Genomic DNA, 17,297 nt, shown 5'->3' on the forward strand with positions numbered 1-17,297 from the left:
TTCTCCCCAGTGCTGGTAGAGTGTATCTTAAAGCAGCTGTAGATGGAATACTACTTGGTTAAAAAGAAGGAACAAACTATTGATACATGCAACATTTTGGATGTATCTTGTAGGCGGCATATTCAGTGAAAAAAGTCCATCTCACCAAGTTCATAGGATATGACTCCATTTATATAACATTCTCAAAATCACAAAATTATAGAGAGGAAGAAAAATAAGTGGTTTCCAGGAATTAGGAAAGGGGGAAAGGGTGTGTGTTTTAGTCTGTTTTCACACTGCTATAAAGAACTACCTGAGACTGGGTAACTTACAAAGAAAAGAGGTTTAATTGACTCAGTTCTGCATGGCTGGGGAGGCCCAGGAAACTTACAATCATGGCAAAAGGCAAAGGGGAAGCAAAGCACATCCTACATGGTGGCAGGAGAGAAAGAGAACAACGTGGGACCTGCCACACACTTTTAAACCGTCAGATGTCGTGGAACTCACTCCCTATCATGAGAACAGCATGGGGGAACCACACCCATGACCCAATCACCTTACACCAGGTCCCTCTTTTGACACATGGGGATTATAATTTGACATGAGATTTGGGTGGGGACAAGAGCCACACCATATCAGAGTGATTTATAGATGCACATTGAGGGAGGTCTTCAATAGTGATGGAATAGTATGCTTTTTCCTTGAGACAGGGTCTCGCTCTATCTCCCAGGCTGGAGTGCAGTGGTTTAAGCATAGCTCACTGCAGCCTCGAATTTCCAGGCTTGAATGATCTTCTCACCTCATCCTCCTGAGTAGCTGGGACCACAGGCATGTGCCACCATGCCCTGCTACTTTTTTGACTTTTATTTTTAGTAGAGATGAGGTTTCCCTGTGTTGCCCAGGCTGGTCTCAAACTCTTGGGCTCAAGGGATCCTCCTGCCTCAGCCTCCCAAAGTGCTAGGATTACAGGTTTGAGCCACTGTGCTTGTTCTGGAACAGTATCTTGTTTATGATGGTGGTTACTTGAATTTATATATCTAATAGAATTGCATCCCTGGGATAAATTCCACTTGATCATGGTGTGTTATCTTTTTGCTGTGTTGTTGGAGTTGGTTTGCTAGTATTTTTGCATCTGTGTTCATTCAAGATATTGGCTTGTAGTTTTCTTTTTTTGTTGTGTCTTTGTCTAGCTTTGGTATGAGGGCAATGCTGGCCACATAGAATGACTTAGGGAGAGATCCTGCCTCTACAACTTTTGCAAATAGTTTGAGTAGAAATGGTATTAATTCTTCTTTTAAAGTTTGGTAGAATTTGTCAGTAAAGCCATCAGTGATGTAACCTGTCCCCAAGTCTCCCAGCAATGGGTACCAGCACCAGCTCTGATGAGGGTGGCAGGGGAGTAACGTAGACTCTGAGATTCCTTTGTTATAAATAGGCTTAGTATATTGGCTTTCTCAAATGTTGGTTACAGTAGTAATGAACTGGTCACCTGGACAGACTAGGACCCACTGGTTAGTCAGGACACTGTGGGAAATGGTGATAGCTGAGGTCACACACAAGTTTTCTTCTTCCTGGGTGCTCTGTTACTCCACCTGGAGCTGCTGTAATGGACTGACTGTGTCAGTTGGCCTCTAGCTTGGAGGTGTTGCTTGGAAAAGAGCACCAGCTGCGGTAGTAGCAGTGGGATTTATACTTGCCTTATGTTACCCAGGGGGGTACTGTGGTGTCTCAGGCAATGGGAGGGGCCATAAAATTCCCAAAAGTTTCCGTCTTTTGTGTTAAGCTACTAGGGTAGGTGGAGGGGCAAAACCAGGTGGAGGCTGGGTCAGGCGGGTCCACGTGCTGGCTCTCCACATGCAAGGCAAACAATGGCTCTTGTGGGGGTTGAGGGTGGTTCTCTTGCCACTGGGGCAATGTTCCAGGGAGGGGTGTGGCTGCCTCTATTGCACAGAAGAGTTTACACAGGGAGTGGGGAGTAGCAGGTGGCATAAGCCCCACACAGTCCTACGTACTTGACAAGGCAGACCTCACGCCCACAGTGTTCTACTAGCAGCGGCTAGCTAAGTTCCAGGCAGTTTGTGCTCAGAACTCAAAACTGCTCCAGGTCATAAGCCTTTCTGGCAGAGACAGCAACTGTGGCACTTAGGCCATGCCCTTCCCAGTCTGCCAGCAAAGCCAGGGTGCCCAGCTTCTGCACTCATGGATGCAGCACGCTTTTCACTCACCTCCCACTTCTGGCAAAGAAAGTTCATCCCCACTCGAGAGAATATCATGAATTTTAGTTAGAAGCTTTTCTTAACCTGTGACTGCTGCCTGAATAAGCTGGCCGACTTCTGTGAGGTCCCCTGGGAGGTAGGATCAGGAATGGCTTCCTTGGTCCACACTGGAGGCTGGGAATGCATGCAAGGCTCTTGTGCTGGTGCTCCTAATTTTTTGTTCCCCACTACTCCCTAAACCAGTTTCAGGGCTGGATAGAATTAAGGCCTTCCCCCACGGCCTGTATTGTCAGGTTCCCCGGTAGCAGTGTATATCTTGGGGGCAGTTTATCCCCCCTCACACTTTGAGGACTTAGAGTTTTCTGCCTGACTCACTGTGTAGGCTGCAGCCTGCCACTTCTTTCAAAGAGTTTGTGGTTTCTTTAAGTTTTCCTGTTAAGTTCTTGCCTGCTTATTAGAAAAAAATTCACATTGTGTATGTCTAGACACTATTTTGTCTTTCCAAGTAGGAGAGGCCTGCTAACAATGCCTCTAATCCACCATCTTGGAAAAAAACCTTTTAATTTTAACTGTGGGATTTAGTATGTTTACTTTCAAGGCTGTTATTGATAACTACTTCTTATTATTTTGTTAATTGTCTTTTAATTGTTTTGTATATCCTTGTTCCTTTCTTATTCTCTTATTGCTTATCTTTGCAATTTGATGGCTTTCTATAGTGATGACATTTGATTCCTTTCTTTTTCTCATTTGTGTATCTGCTTCTTCCAGTGAGTTTCATACTTTTGTGTGTTTTCATGATGGGAGATATCATCCTTTCACTTCTAGATGCAGGAAGTGCGTTTAAGCATTTCTCAAAGGCCTGTCTAGTGATAATGAAGTTGCTTAGATTTTGTTTTTCTGGGAAAGACTTTATTCCTCTTTCATTTCTGAAGGATAACTTTGCTAGGTATCGTATTCTTGCCTGACAGTTTTTTCTTTTTCTTTCAGGGCTTTGAATATATTATCCCATTCTCTCTTGGCCTAGAGGTTTTTGCTGAGAAATATGCTGTTAATCTGATGGAGATTCATGTGACTTGATGCTTTCCTCTTGATATTTTTACAATTCTTTCTTTGTCTTTGACTTTTGACAATTTGAGTATAATGTGCCTCAGAGAAGACATTTTGCGTTGGGTCTATTTGGGATTCTTTGATCTTCCCGCATATGAACGTCTTCATCTCTTCGAAGACATGAGAACTTTTCAGCTATTATCTTTAAATCGGGTTTCTATGCCTTTTGCCATGTTTGTACCTTCTGGAACTCCCAACATTTGAGGTTTTGTTCCCTTGATTGTGTCCCATATGTCATATAGGATTTCTTCACTCTTTGATTTTTTTTCTGAGTTATTTCATTTTTTTCTTGAAAGATTAACTGTTTAACTATAAAGAAATAACTAAAAATTAAAAATAGCTTATAAACTTTATTTATATAATTACTGAAGGGAACAGAGTAACTGTTTGTGGTGGTGGACCCAGGAAGGCGGCTCTCAAGTTCTGTGGAGTGCGTATTTCCATTCTCTATGTTCTCAGCACAGACTGTCTGATGTGCAGGAATGCCTGCTTCCAGGTTTAGAGTGCTCCATGGGTTCAGATTTACTGCACATCTCGGTCCAGCTAATGCTCTGATGCTGCAGACTTCTGGGTGGATATGAGAGGATGCTAGTGGGACCCCAGGGATGTGGAGATGCAGGGGCTATTAAGCCATGGTGCAGAATGTTGTCTTGTATTGGGTCTGTTCTCAAAATGATGTCATGCTGCAGTTGATTGGGTCCTGGGGATGTAATATTGCATGAACTCCTTCCGTGGAACAGTGCAGTTACATGGACCCCAGGCAAATCCCTATACTACTCAGGGCCTTTGAGGGCTGAGGGGCTTTCCTGTAGCACGTACTACAGGACTCTGGCATGTGGACTGCTGAGGATCTCTTACTTGCCTTTTCCTCCGATGGAAGTCCCTCCTGGCTCTGAGCTAATCTGACTGGATGCCTCACTTCCCTCTCTGTGCTGCCATCTCAAGCTTTCATGCCTCAGAGTGTTTCAGTTGCTTCCCTTCTGGAGTCCAGCATTTCTTCCCTACACACTATATTCAATGTGTGATTACCTACGTGCTGTTTTGGTTCTTCCTTGTGGAGGAGGTGAGTGCTGGGTGCCTGTAGGCAGCCATCTTGGTCTTTCCTCAGCTTTTACTTGTTTCAATTTCTCCTTCATTTCCAAAAGACAATTTTCCTTGTACATTATTCTTGGTAGGTAGTTTTTGTTGTTGTTTGTTTGCTTGCTTCAGCGCTTTGACTGTATCATCCTACATTCTCTGTTGAGAAATCTGCTAATGGAGCCAAGCCTCATTCAAACTACCATATGTGTTATTTAGTTATTTTATCTTAGTTTCAGGATTCCCTCTTTGTTCTTCACTTATTACAGTTGGGTTATAATAAGTCTTGCTATATTTCTGGTCTGGATTGAAACTTATTGCAGACCTTTGATATTCTTGTATCTGGATATCTATAGCTTTTATTGTATTTGGAAAGTTTTCTGCTGTTATTTCTTTACTCCTTCTATCCCTTTATCTTTCTCCGCTCCTCACAAACTCCTATAATTCAAACATTTGCTCTTTTGATACCATTCCATAGGTCTTATAAACTTTCTCCATTCCTTTTGTACTATTTTCCTCCTCTGATTGTATATTTTCAAATAACCTTAGAGTTCACATATTCTTTCTTCTGTTTGATCAATTCTGCTATTGATACTCTTTAAATTTCATTAATTGTATTTTTAAACTCCAGAATATCTGTTTGATTTTTAAAATAATTTAAATATCTGTTAAATTTCTTATTTTGGTCATTTATTATTTTTATGATTTCATTGAATCATTTGTACTTTCTTGAAGTTCACTGAGCTTCCTTAAAACCATTATTTTAAATATTTTGTCAGGCAGTTTGTATATCCTCATTTTTTTGGAGTTTGGCACTGGGAGTTTATTGTGTTCCTTTAGTGGTATTATATCTCTTTAGTTTTTCCTGTTTCTTTTTGCTTTATGTTGATGTCTGCACATTTGACAAAGTAAAGATTATTCCAGTCTTTGCAGACTGGATTTGTCTGGGAAACATTTTCACCAGTCATCTCATCTAGAAATTTTAGCAAGGCTGTCTGTGATGGTCTGAGGTCAGCGTTGCTGCAAGAGTCCTTTGGCAGGCCAGCCTGGTGCCTGAGTCAGCAGGTGGGAAGAACTGACTTCTAGGTCTGTGGGTTAGGCCTGAAACCTGGATCCCCTTAGGTAGACCTATTGATTGAGTCTGTGGGGATGGTCCTAGAGGCTGTGTCTATGAGGGTGAGCCTGTATCTGCTGGAGCTGCCTAAGGTCTAGATCCACAGGGATGACCCGGTGCTGGTGTGGGCCTTGAGCCTGAGTCTGCAGGGGCTGGATAGGCACAAGGATGGCTCTGGCATCTGGATCCACTGGAATGGGCCTGGAACCTGAGCCCAAAAGGACTGGCCTTGTTCTGGGGCTGACCTGGCAACTGAGACCAGTAAAATGTCCTTGGAGTTGGAATCCATGGTGGCTGGCCCCAAGCCTTTGTCTTCAGGAGTGGACTCAGAACTTCAATTCATAGAATCCTTCCTGGCACTGGAGTCTAATGTACCTGCACCTTGAGTCTGCTGGAGCAGACTCTGGGTCATGGAGCGGCTGAGACTGGTCTAGAGCCTGAGAACATCCTAGTACTGAGGATGGCATGGAGCCTGAATCTGCAGGAACTGGCCTGGGGCCTAGGATTGTCAGTGCTGGCCTTGTCACTGAAGCCACAGTAGCTGTCCTGGAGCCTGTGTCCACTGGTGTTGTTCTTCAGGCTAAATGTATCCGTGCTAAGCTAGTGGCTAGGTTTGAGATGGCTGGCTTGGGTCCTGGGGCTTCAGGGGCTAACCTGGGACTGGTTACACAGGGTCAGGCCACTATTCCTGAAGAACAAATATGCAAAACTCCTCAACAAAATATTAGCAAACTGAATTTAACAAAACTAAAAAGATCATGCACTGTAATCAAGTGAGATTTATCCTAGGCATGCAAGAATGGTTCAACATATGTAAATCAATAAATGTGACACATCACATTAACAAAACGAAGGACAAACACCATATGATCATCTCAATGGAGGCAGGAAATGCACTTTGCAAAATTCAACACTTTCTTCCACCATAAAAACTTTCAACAAATCAGGTATGGAAGAAATGTACCTTATCACAATAAAGGCCGTATATAACAAGCCCACATCTAACAACATACCCAGTGGTGAAAAGTTGAAAGCTTTTCCTCAATAATCAAGGACAAGACAAGAATACCCACTCTTCCCACTTCTTTTCAACATAGTACTAGATGTTCTAGCCAGAGAAATTAGGCAAGAATAAGAAATAAAGGGCATCTTAATTGGAAAGGAAGGAATGCAATTGTCTGTTTGCTAACAACATGGTATTGTATATAGAAATACCTAAACGCTCCACCAAAACCTGTTATAACTGATAAACTAATTCAGCAAAGTTGTAGGAAACAAAATCATATTGTAAAAATCAGTAGTGTTCCTGTACACTAACAAACTATCCAAAAAGGAAATTAATATATAATCCCATTTATAATAGCTACAAAAAATAATACTTAGGAGTGAATTTATTTAAGATGAAAGATCTATATGCAGAAAACTACAAAACATTGATAAAGAAATTGGTAAAAACACAAACAGAAAGTTATTCCATGTTCATAATTCAGAAGATGTAATATTAAAATGTCCATACTATCCTTAAACAATGTACAAATTCAATAGAATCCCTGTCAAAATTTTAATAATACTTTTCACGTAATTAGAAAAAAAATCTTAAAATTTACATGGAACCACAAAACACCCCAAATAGCCAAAGCAATCTTGACCAAAACCAACAAAGCTAGAGACATCACATTACCTGACTTAAATATACACTACAAAGCTATAGTAATCAAAACATCATGTTTCTGGCATAAAAACAGACATGTCAACCAAAGAAGCAGGATATAGAGTCCAGTGAACATCCATGAATTTATAAACAATTGATTAATCAAGATGTATACAACACACAATGGGGAAAGAACAGTCTCCTCAATGAATGGTCTTGGAAAACCTGGATACCCACACGCAGAAGAAAGAATTTAAGAACTTACCTCACACCATGTATAAAAATAAACTCAAAATAAAGACTTAAATATAAGGCCTGAAACTGTAAAAGTGCTACAAAAAAAGAAGGTAAAAGCTCCACGACATAGACCTGAGTAATTATTTTTTGAGTATCACCCCGAAGGCACAGGCAATGAAAGCAAAAATACAGATGGAATAGCATTAAACTAAAATGCTTCTCACAGTGAAGTAAACAGTTAACAAAGTGAAGAGACAACTGTAGAGTAAGAGTAATATTTTCAAAGCATATATCTGATGAGGATAATATCCAAAATTTATAAGGAACGTAAAAACTCAATAGTTAGAAAAATAACACAGTTGTAAAATGTGTTACAACTGTGTTGTAAAAAACCTGAGGAGACGTTTCTCAAAAAACATATAAATGACCAATAGTTTCATTTAAAAACATTCAACATCACTAATCATCAGGGAAATAAAAATTAAAACCACAAGAAGATATTACCTCATAGCTAATAGAATGGCTATCATCAAAAAGACAAAAACTAACAAGTGTTGACAAAACTATGAATCCTGTACATTAATGGTGGGAATGTAAATTAGTATAGCCATTATCTAAACCCGTATGGAAGTTCCTCAAAGACTAAAAATAGAAACACCATTATTATCTAGCAATCCCCCTACTGGGTAAATATCAAAAGATTGAAATCAATGTGCTAAAGAGGTATATGCTGTCCCATGTTCACTGCAGAATTATTAACAAGAACTAAGATATGGAGTCAACCTATGCATCCATCAGTGGATGAATGGAGGAAGAAAATGTGGTATATATACACAATGGAATACTGTTCAATTTTTTTCAAATACAAAGTTATATTCATTTTCAATAAATAGCAAAACAAAGTAGAGTCAGGTTGGGCGTGGTGGCTCACGCCTGTAATCCCAGCACTTTGGGAGGCCGAGGGGGGTGGATTACCTGAGGTCAGGAGGTCAAGACCAGCCTGGCCAACACGGTGAAACCCTGTCTGTACTAAAAAGACAAAAATTACCTGGGCCTGGTGGTATGCACCTGTAATCCCAGGTACTTGGGAAGCTGAAGCAGGAGGATCACTTGAAACTGGGAGGCGGAGGTTGCAGTGAGTCGAGATCGTGCCACTGCACTCCAGCCTGGGCGACAAGAGCAAAACTCCGTCTCAAAATCGAAAAAAACCCAAAAAACCAAAAATCAAAAAAACGAAGTGGAGTCAATGCACTAATTTTTAAATCTAACACAATGCTTAGAACAAACTATGCTCAATAAATAAAAACATTATTATTAATGGAGTACGATTATTCTTGAGATTCTCTACGGTTGTGTGTGTGTTTTAAACAAAACTGAGTCGTAGGTAAAGAAAGACATCCTACAGACACGACTGAGAAGGGCTCAAAGAAAAGAACAGCCAAGGAGGAGTGTCTCCAAATACTAAGCAAAATGAATATGGGATTTTTCAAAGCAGTCTAGAAATCAGAGCTCACTGGGTTTGGAGATAATCCATGTTCAAGGCCTCATAATGAAATCTTTCCATATTTCCAGATTCTTGATATGGAATCTGTCACAATTTTAAGGAGCTTCTGCCAAAGGAAAGGAGATCGCTTATGCTGCCTGAAATGGCCTACGCCTCCTAAATTTCCTTTGACTCTGTCACTAATATAGCAAGGGTTCATTCCAGCAAAGGATTACTACTGAGGACCAACTCCTCTCTGGTTTAGATTTTGCTTTCATAAACACATTGACCCTTGCCAAGGAGAGCTCTAAGTATATCCAATTTCTTTTCTTTTTATCCCTGCTACACAACTCTGGCTACAAAATCTAGGACTCTCACAGCAATGGCAGCATTGGTCAGAAGGTAAGTGCCAGTTCGAACGCAAGAACTCTCTAAAGTTCAATGGTCACAATTTTTTTTAACCACTTCTGCCACGACTTTTTTTTCTCTTTACCTTGCCAATTATTTCTTTTAAAACTCAATCCTCCAAGCTACATTCTGAGCACTAAGTTTTTTGACCAATGCATCTCTGGTATCCTCATCATCTTTTTGCAGATCTATGTCACCTTGTTGGGACCAAATGGGGTATCTATCAGCTCTCTGACCAGCCGCTAAGAAAGAGGAAGTAGCCTCCAACTCACCATTATTTTTTAAGAAGGCCTGTGTAACTGTTGGTAGATCCAAGTTAAATTTTTCCATTAACTGCCGAATGATCTTAATGGCAAGCTCCCACCCCGGTGGAGAAAGTCCCCCTCCTCCTCTGTCTCTCTCCCTCCTCCTCTGTCTCTCCCCCTCCTCCTCTGTCTCTCCTCCTCCTCCTCTTCCCCATTCTCACCCTCCTGCTGTCTTTCTGTCTTCCTCAGGCATGGGCGGATTATCACCACACATTGTTATATGTATTTCAAAATCAGGGCTCTTGATCCACTTGTAGGAATTGCCTTTCCAGGAGTCCTGGACGGTTCTCGCAGTTCAGATTTCCATCTCTCTGCGAGATGCTAACGAAACCATGCCTCTGATCCAATGCCTCCATTTAGCTGTAACAATACGTTAATCAGAACTGCCTGGCATCCTCCTGAACAAGACTTTCAATAGGGCCCAGTATGTTTCACTTCATCCTCAAGTTTTCTCAAGCATCTTCTAAGATGCTTAAGTACTCTTTTGCAGTGGGACTAGGAGCCAGCAGAGGAACAGATATACGTTCTCTCAAGACGTCTCTCCAGCAGAACTTTTCCCCTTTGTTTCCGAGGCCTTGGCTTTTCCCAACATTTCCAGTGTATATGAGCAAGACACAATGCTATCATACACCCCCCTGCAACTTTAAAAAGCAGGAGTAAGCAGTACTTCCAGCCAGGCCACCAAACACCACCATGTACCTGCCTGACAGCCCAAAGCCAGCATTATAGGTAACTCTGGCAGGACTAATCCCCCTCATTGCTCCACCACTGGTCCTGCTAATGACAAAGACTTATATTCCCATATTAGCTTTTACTCAGATAAGCCAGTTTCCTATGCTTGTGGTGGTCAGACGGGGTTTTGCTGTTATCAGAAGGCAGTCCAGCCAAACCCGACTTCCTTCATTTAGCTAATAGTACAGTTCCTGTTGTGTTTTCACGGTTTGCCTTATTTCTGAAAGACTCAGCGAAGCCATAGCAATCATAGGTAGTGGGGATAGCATTACACATTTAACTGTTTCTTTTGCCACATTATCCTAAATGGTTCAAAGCCCTGAGGAAAGTAGTCACTTTATTGGCCACTTTTTCATTTACAATCACTTTAGTGTTAAAAATATTTACCCAGAGGATGGACCTAAGCAACCTGGTCAAGTAGAAAAGGTATAGAACTACACTGTAGATAACACTGGTACACTGGCTACACTTCTTTCTACTTCTCCTGTTTGCCTCTCCCCTCCTCCACACCAACGGTAATTTATTCTTCACACATTATTCTTCATTTCCAGAAGCTGTTATTTCATAGTAATTACTTAAGCAGGAGCGCCAAAATCCCTGACAAGTCATTTTCATCTTGTGTCCAGAATTGGTGGGTTCTTGGTCTCCCTGACTTCACGAATGAAGCCACAGACCCTCACGGTGTTACAGTTCTTAAAGATGGTGTGTCTGGAGTTTGTTCCTTCTGATATTCGGACGTGTTTGGAGTTTCTTCCTTCCGGTGGGTTCGTGGTCTCTCTGGCTTCAGGAGTGAAGCTGCAGACCTTAGCAGTGAGTATCACAGCTCACAAAGGCAGTGCAGACCCAAACAGTGGGCAGCAGCATAATTTACTGCAAAGAGCTAAAGAACAAAGCTCGTCCAGGCAAACTGGTTGCCGGTGCTGGCGCTGGCAGCCGCTTTTATTCCCTTATCTGACCCCACCCACATCCTGCTGATTGGTCCATTTTACAGAGAGCTGATTGGTCCATTTTGACAGGGTGCTGATTGGTGCATTTACAATCCTCCAGCTAGACATAAAAGTTCTCCAAGTCCCCACCAGATTAGTTAGATAGAATGCTGATTGGTGCATCTGCAAACCCCTAGCTAGACACAGAGTGCTGACTGGTGCATATACACTCCTCCCTCTAGACATAAAAGTTCTCCAAGTCCTCACCCGACCCAGGAGCCCAGCTGGCTTACCCAGTGGATCCCCTGCAGGGGCCACAAGTGGAGCTGCCCGCCAGTTCTGCGCAGCACTCCTGCACTCCTCAGCCCTTGGGCACTTGATGGGACCGGACGCCGCGGTCGTGGAGGGTCGGGCCCGCGGGAGCCCACCGTGCAGGTTGGGGGGGCGGGACTCAGGCATGGCGGGCTGCAGGTCCCGAGCCCTGCCCCGCCAGAGGCGGCTGAGGCCTGGCAAGAATTCGAGCAGGGCGCGGGTGGGCTGGCAGTGCTGGGGGACCCCACGCACCCTCCACAGCTGCTGGCCTGGGTCCCGCGAGCGCCACCACAGTCCCGGTTCCCGCCCATGCTTCTCCCTCCACAGCTCCCCACAAGCAGAGGGATCCGGCTCCAGCCTCGGCCAGCACAGACAGGGGCTCCCACAGTGCAGCGGCGGGTTGAAGGGCTCCTCAAGGTGGCCAGAATGGAAGCCCAGGAGGCGCTGAGAGCGAGCAAGGGTCGCCAGCATGTTGTCACCTCTCAGTCTCATACTAAATTTGTTTTCACTGAGTCATGTTATGAATTATATAGTCACTCGCTTAAACATTTCAATGCTTTAACTGTCTTGAAAAATATAAAATAAAAAAATTAAAAAAAAAATCAGAGCTCTCATCCAACTCCCTGGTGGCTTCCGCAGGCATGTTTTTGATGGCTGCTTCATGCTCCTGGGTTTCTTCCTTCACATGTTCTTCAGGCAAAGCTGGAATTCTCTTATTCCATGGTTCCCGGCAATCCTCAGGCTCCGGGTCCTGCTCCGCCTTCTGCTTGAGCGTCTGGGAGCGCAGCGGGGGCTCCTGGGGCGTTCCCTGCTCCTGGCCCCATAGGTTCTGAGGAGCCTTTCTTCCGCGAGCCAGCTTTCCTCCATCGCTTCCCACAGGCTTTGCCCGCGACCGAACAGGGCGAGCAGGCATTTTCCTTCACGTAGGCCTGAAAAGCCACGTCACCCGCATCCCTGAAGGCGGCCCCACCAGCGGCTACGGCTTGGGCTCCACGGCGCGCTCTGCCAGGGACCCTACCCCGCCACCGCCGGTGCCCGAGTGGGCCGCGTAGGCGGGGCCCAGCCCATAGGCCGCCAGCTCCAGCCGCTGCAGCGTTCTACGCGGTCCGGGACGCACTGCGCAGACAGCAAAGCTGCTGGAGGCGTCCCCAGGCTGGGCCAGCGGTGTGGCCTGGGCTCCTGCACCGGGTGGTGCAGCAGCTGCTTGGCTGGGCTGGGCAGCAGGTATAAGGACCTAGAGTTGCCGTCCTCCCTCGTGAACAGAATTGAGGAATGGTTGGGCCTGTTGGGGTCTTTGCCCAGATCCACCGCCTCCACCATGTTTGACGCCGGGCACCAGAGGAGCCGCCCCCTCCCGAGCGCCATGGCACGCACAGAGCGACTGACTGAGCCACTACTGATTTTTAAAAAGAAAATATTCCTCTTATTTATGACAACATGGATGAAGCTGGAGAACATCATGCTAAACGAATAAGCCAGGCACAGAAATACAAATACTGCATGCTCTTAATTATATGTGGAATGCAAAAAAGCTTAACTCAGAAGCAGAGTAGAATGGTGACTACCAGAGGCTGGGGGCAGGGGAGGCAATAGGGAGATATTTGCCAAGGAGTACAAAACTTTTGTTAGATAAGAGGGATATGTTACCATGCAAACGGTAATCAAAAGAAAATAGGAGTGGCTATACATATATCAGACAAAGTAAACTTTAAGTCAAAAGTTGTCCCTAGAGACAAAGAAGGTTATTACATAATGATAAAAGGGTGTATTAAACAGGAAGATAGAATAATTGTAAACGTATATGCATCCAACTTTACAGCACCTAAAGTTAATGTTGAGAGAGAAGAAAGGAGAAATTGACAGCAGTAGAACAATAATAGGAAACTTTAACACTCCACTTTCAGTATTAAATTGAATATCCAGGCAGAAAATCAAGAAATAGTGAACTTGAACAACACCGTTAGCCAAATGGACTTAACAGACATGTACAGAACTTTTCACCCAACAGCAGAAGAATACACATTCTTTTTAAGCTTACAAGGAACATTCTCCAAAATACATCACATGTGAAGCCACAAGACAAGTTTTAACAAATTTAAGGAGATCAAAATTGTATGAAGTATCTTTTCTGACCACAATGAAGTGGAACTAGAAATCAATAACGAAGAAAGGTGGACAATTCACAAATACATGGAAACTAACATAATCTTAAAAACTACTGGATCAAAAAGAGAATTTTAAATACACCTTGAACTGAATAAAACTGAAAAAACATACTAAAAGTTATGGGATGCAATAAAAGCAGTAGTATGAAGAAAGTTTGTAGTGATAAATGCCTAAATTTAAGAAGTGGAAAGATATCAAATAAACAACCTAACTGTACACATCAAGGAACTAGAAAAAGAAGCAGCAGCTAAGCCAAAGCTGGCAAAACGAAGAAAATAATAGGAATTAGAATAGAAAAAAGTTAAACGGAAAGTAGAAAAACTATAGAAAAATACCAAAAATGAAAATTGCCTTTTAGAAAAGAATAAAATTGGCAAACTCTTAGCTATACTAAGAAAAAAAGTAAAGAAACAAAAGCAGAATTAAAGAGGAGACATTACAACAGATCCCTCAGAAATAAAAAGGATCATAAGAGACTATTATGAACAATTATATGCCAACAAATTGGATAACATAGAGGAAATGGGTGAATTCCTAGAAACATACAACCTACTAAGGCTGAACCAAGAATAAATGGAAAGCCGGAACATACCAATTACAAAGATATTAAAGTAGTAATAAAATGCCTCCCAGCAAAGAAAAATCCAAGACCAATTGGCTTCACAACTGAATTCTACCAAACATTCAAAGAAGAAATAACACCAATCCTTCTTAAACTTTTCCAAAAAATAAAAATAGAGGAAACACTTCTAACCGCTTTATGAGTCCAGCAGTACTCTAATACCAAAACCAAACACACCACAAGTAAAGAAAACTACAGACCAATATCTCTGATTAACATACATGCAAAACATCTTTGATAAATTGCTAGCAAACCGAATTCAACAACACATCAAAAAGTTTATACACCATGACCAAGTGAGATTTATCATTGGGATACAAGGTTGGTTTAATACATGCAAAACAATCAATATGATAAACCACATTAAGAGAATGAAAGATTAAAACCACATAATCATCTCTATAGATGCAATAAGCACATTTGATGAAGTTTAATATCCTTTCATGGTTAAAAAATCCAAGGAAAATAGATATAGAAGATGCTGTGGTATGAATGTTTGTGTCTCTAAAGTTCATATGTTGAAACCTAAACCCCAAAGCAATAGTATTAAGAGGTGTGGGCTTTAGGAGATGATTAAGTCAGGAGGGTTTCTCCCTCAAAAATGGGATTAGTGCCTTTATAAAAGAGGCCTAAAAGAGTTGTTCATCCTTCTACCATGTAAAAATAAGAAGATGCCATCTTGAAACAGAGAACAAGCTCTCACCAGACACTGAATCAGCTAATGCCTTGATCTTGGACTTGTCGGCCTCTAGAACTGTGAGCAATAAATTTTTCGTGTTTATAATTTCTTATTTTAAGAGATTTTGCTATTGCAGCCCAAACAGATAAAGATGGCAGGAAATTTCCTCAACATAATAAAGGCCATTTATGACAAGTCCACAAAGAATATCATTATCAATGAGGGAAACTGAAGCTTCTGCTAAGGTCTGGTAAAAGAAAAGGATGTTCCCTCTTGCCACTTCTATTTAACACAGTACTGAAAGTACTAGCAAGAGTAATCAGACAAGAAAAAGAAAGAGAAGCCATACGAATCAGAAAGGAAGAAGTAAAAGTGTCTCTGTTTGCATATAATGTGATCCTTTACTTAGAAAACTGTAAATATTCCACCAAAAAAACTTATTAGCAATAATAAATAAATTCAGTAAAGTTACAAGACATGAAATCAACATAAAAATCAGCTGGTTCTATACACTAACAAAGAAATATCTACAAAGGGAGTCAGGAAAACAATACCATTTACAAAAGCTACAAAATGATAGGAATAAATCTAACAAGGGAAATAAAAGATCTGAACCACCTTTCCAAAGAAAAATTTTTTTTTAGAGATGGGGTCTTGCTATGTTGCCCAGACTGGTCTCAAACTCCTGGCCTCTAGTGGCCTCCCAAATTGTTGGGATTACAGGTGTGAATCACCATGCCTGGTTCAGGTAAAAGATCTGTATACTGAAAACTATAAAACATTGATGAAAGAAATTAAAGAGAACATTAATAAACAGAAAGAAGACCCCATCTCTACAAAAACAAAAAAAATCCTAAAATATTAGTCAGGCATTGCGGCACATGCCTGTAGTTCCAGCTACTGGGGAGGCTGAGGAGGGAGGATCACTTGAGCCCAGGAATTTGAGGGTTCTGTGAGCTATGATCACACCACTGCACTCCAGCGTGGGTGACAGAGTGAGACCTTCTCTCAATAAATAAGTAAATAAATAAATAAATAGAAAGATATCCTGTGTTTTGGTTTGGAAGAATTAATACTGCTAAAATTTCTATATATCCTAAATGATCGATAGGTTTAACACTATATAGAAATTTTAATGGCATTTTCCACAGAAACAAAAAATACTAAAATTTGTATAAACCCACAAAAAGTTTTAAATATCAAAATAATATTGAGACAGAAAAATAAGGTTGGAGCATCATACTTCCTGACTTCAAAATGTATTGCAAAGCTATAGAAATCAAACAGAATGCTCCTGGCATAAAAGCCAACACATAGACCAATGGAACAAAATAAGAAACTCATAAATAAACCCAAGCACATATGGCCAATTAATTGTCAACAAGTTCACCAGGAAGACAAAATGGGAAATTGATAGTCTCTTCAATAACTGATGTGGGTAAAACCGGACATCCGCCCGCAAAAGAAATCTGACCCCTATCTTAACACCACACACAAAAACAAACTCAAAATGGACTAAAAGCTTAAAAAATAATACCTCAAAACATTTAAATTCTAAAAAAAATACAGGAAAACTTCTTGACATTAGTCTGAAAAGGATTTTTTAAAAAATAATTCACCAAAAGCACAAGCAATAAAAGCCAAAATAAGTAAGGGGCATTACATCAAACTAAAAAGCTTCTGCATGCCAAAGGAAACAATCAACAAAATGAATAGGCAGCCAATCAATTGGGAGAAAATATTTGCAAGCCATATATCTTATAAGACTTTAGTACTCAAGATACATAAGGAACTAACACTCAACTCAATAGCAATGAAACAAATAATCCAGTTTTTAAAACGGGCAAAGGTCCTGAATAGACACATCTAAAAAGAAGACATACAAATGGCTAACAGGAATATAAAAATGTCCAACATCATTAATCATCAGGGAAATGACAATTGAAACCATGAGATACCATCTCACAACTGTTAGGATAGCCATTATCAAAGAGACAAGATATAACAGGTGTTGGTGAGGGTGTATAGTAAAGAAAACCCATTGACACTGTTGGAAATGTAGATTGTTGCAGTCATATTGGAAAACAATGTGGAGTTTCCTCTAGAAATTTTAAAAAATAGAACTAATATATGACCCAGTAATCCCTCTTCTGGGTATATACTCAAAGGAAGTGAAATCACCACCTTGTAAACATATATGTGCTTCCATGTTCATTGAAGCATGGTTTACAATAGCCAAGATATGGAAACAAATTGTGGTGGGGAGTGTCATCAAGATGGCAA

This window comes from Pan troglodytes, chromosome 4, assembly GCF_028858775.2.
Source record: "Pan troglodytes isolate AG18354 chromosome 4, NHGRI_mPanTro3-v2.0_pri, whole genome shotgun sequence".
Taxonomy (NCBI): Eukaryota; Metazoa; Chordata; class Mammalia; order Primates; family Hominidae; genus Pan; species Pan troglodytes.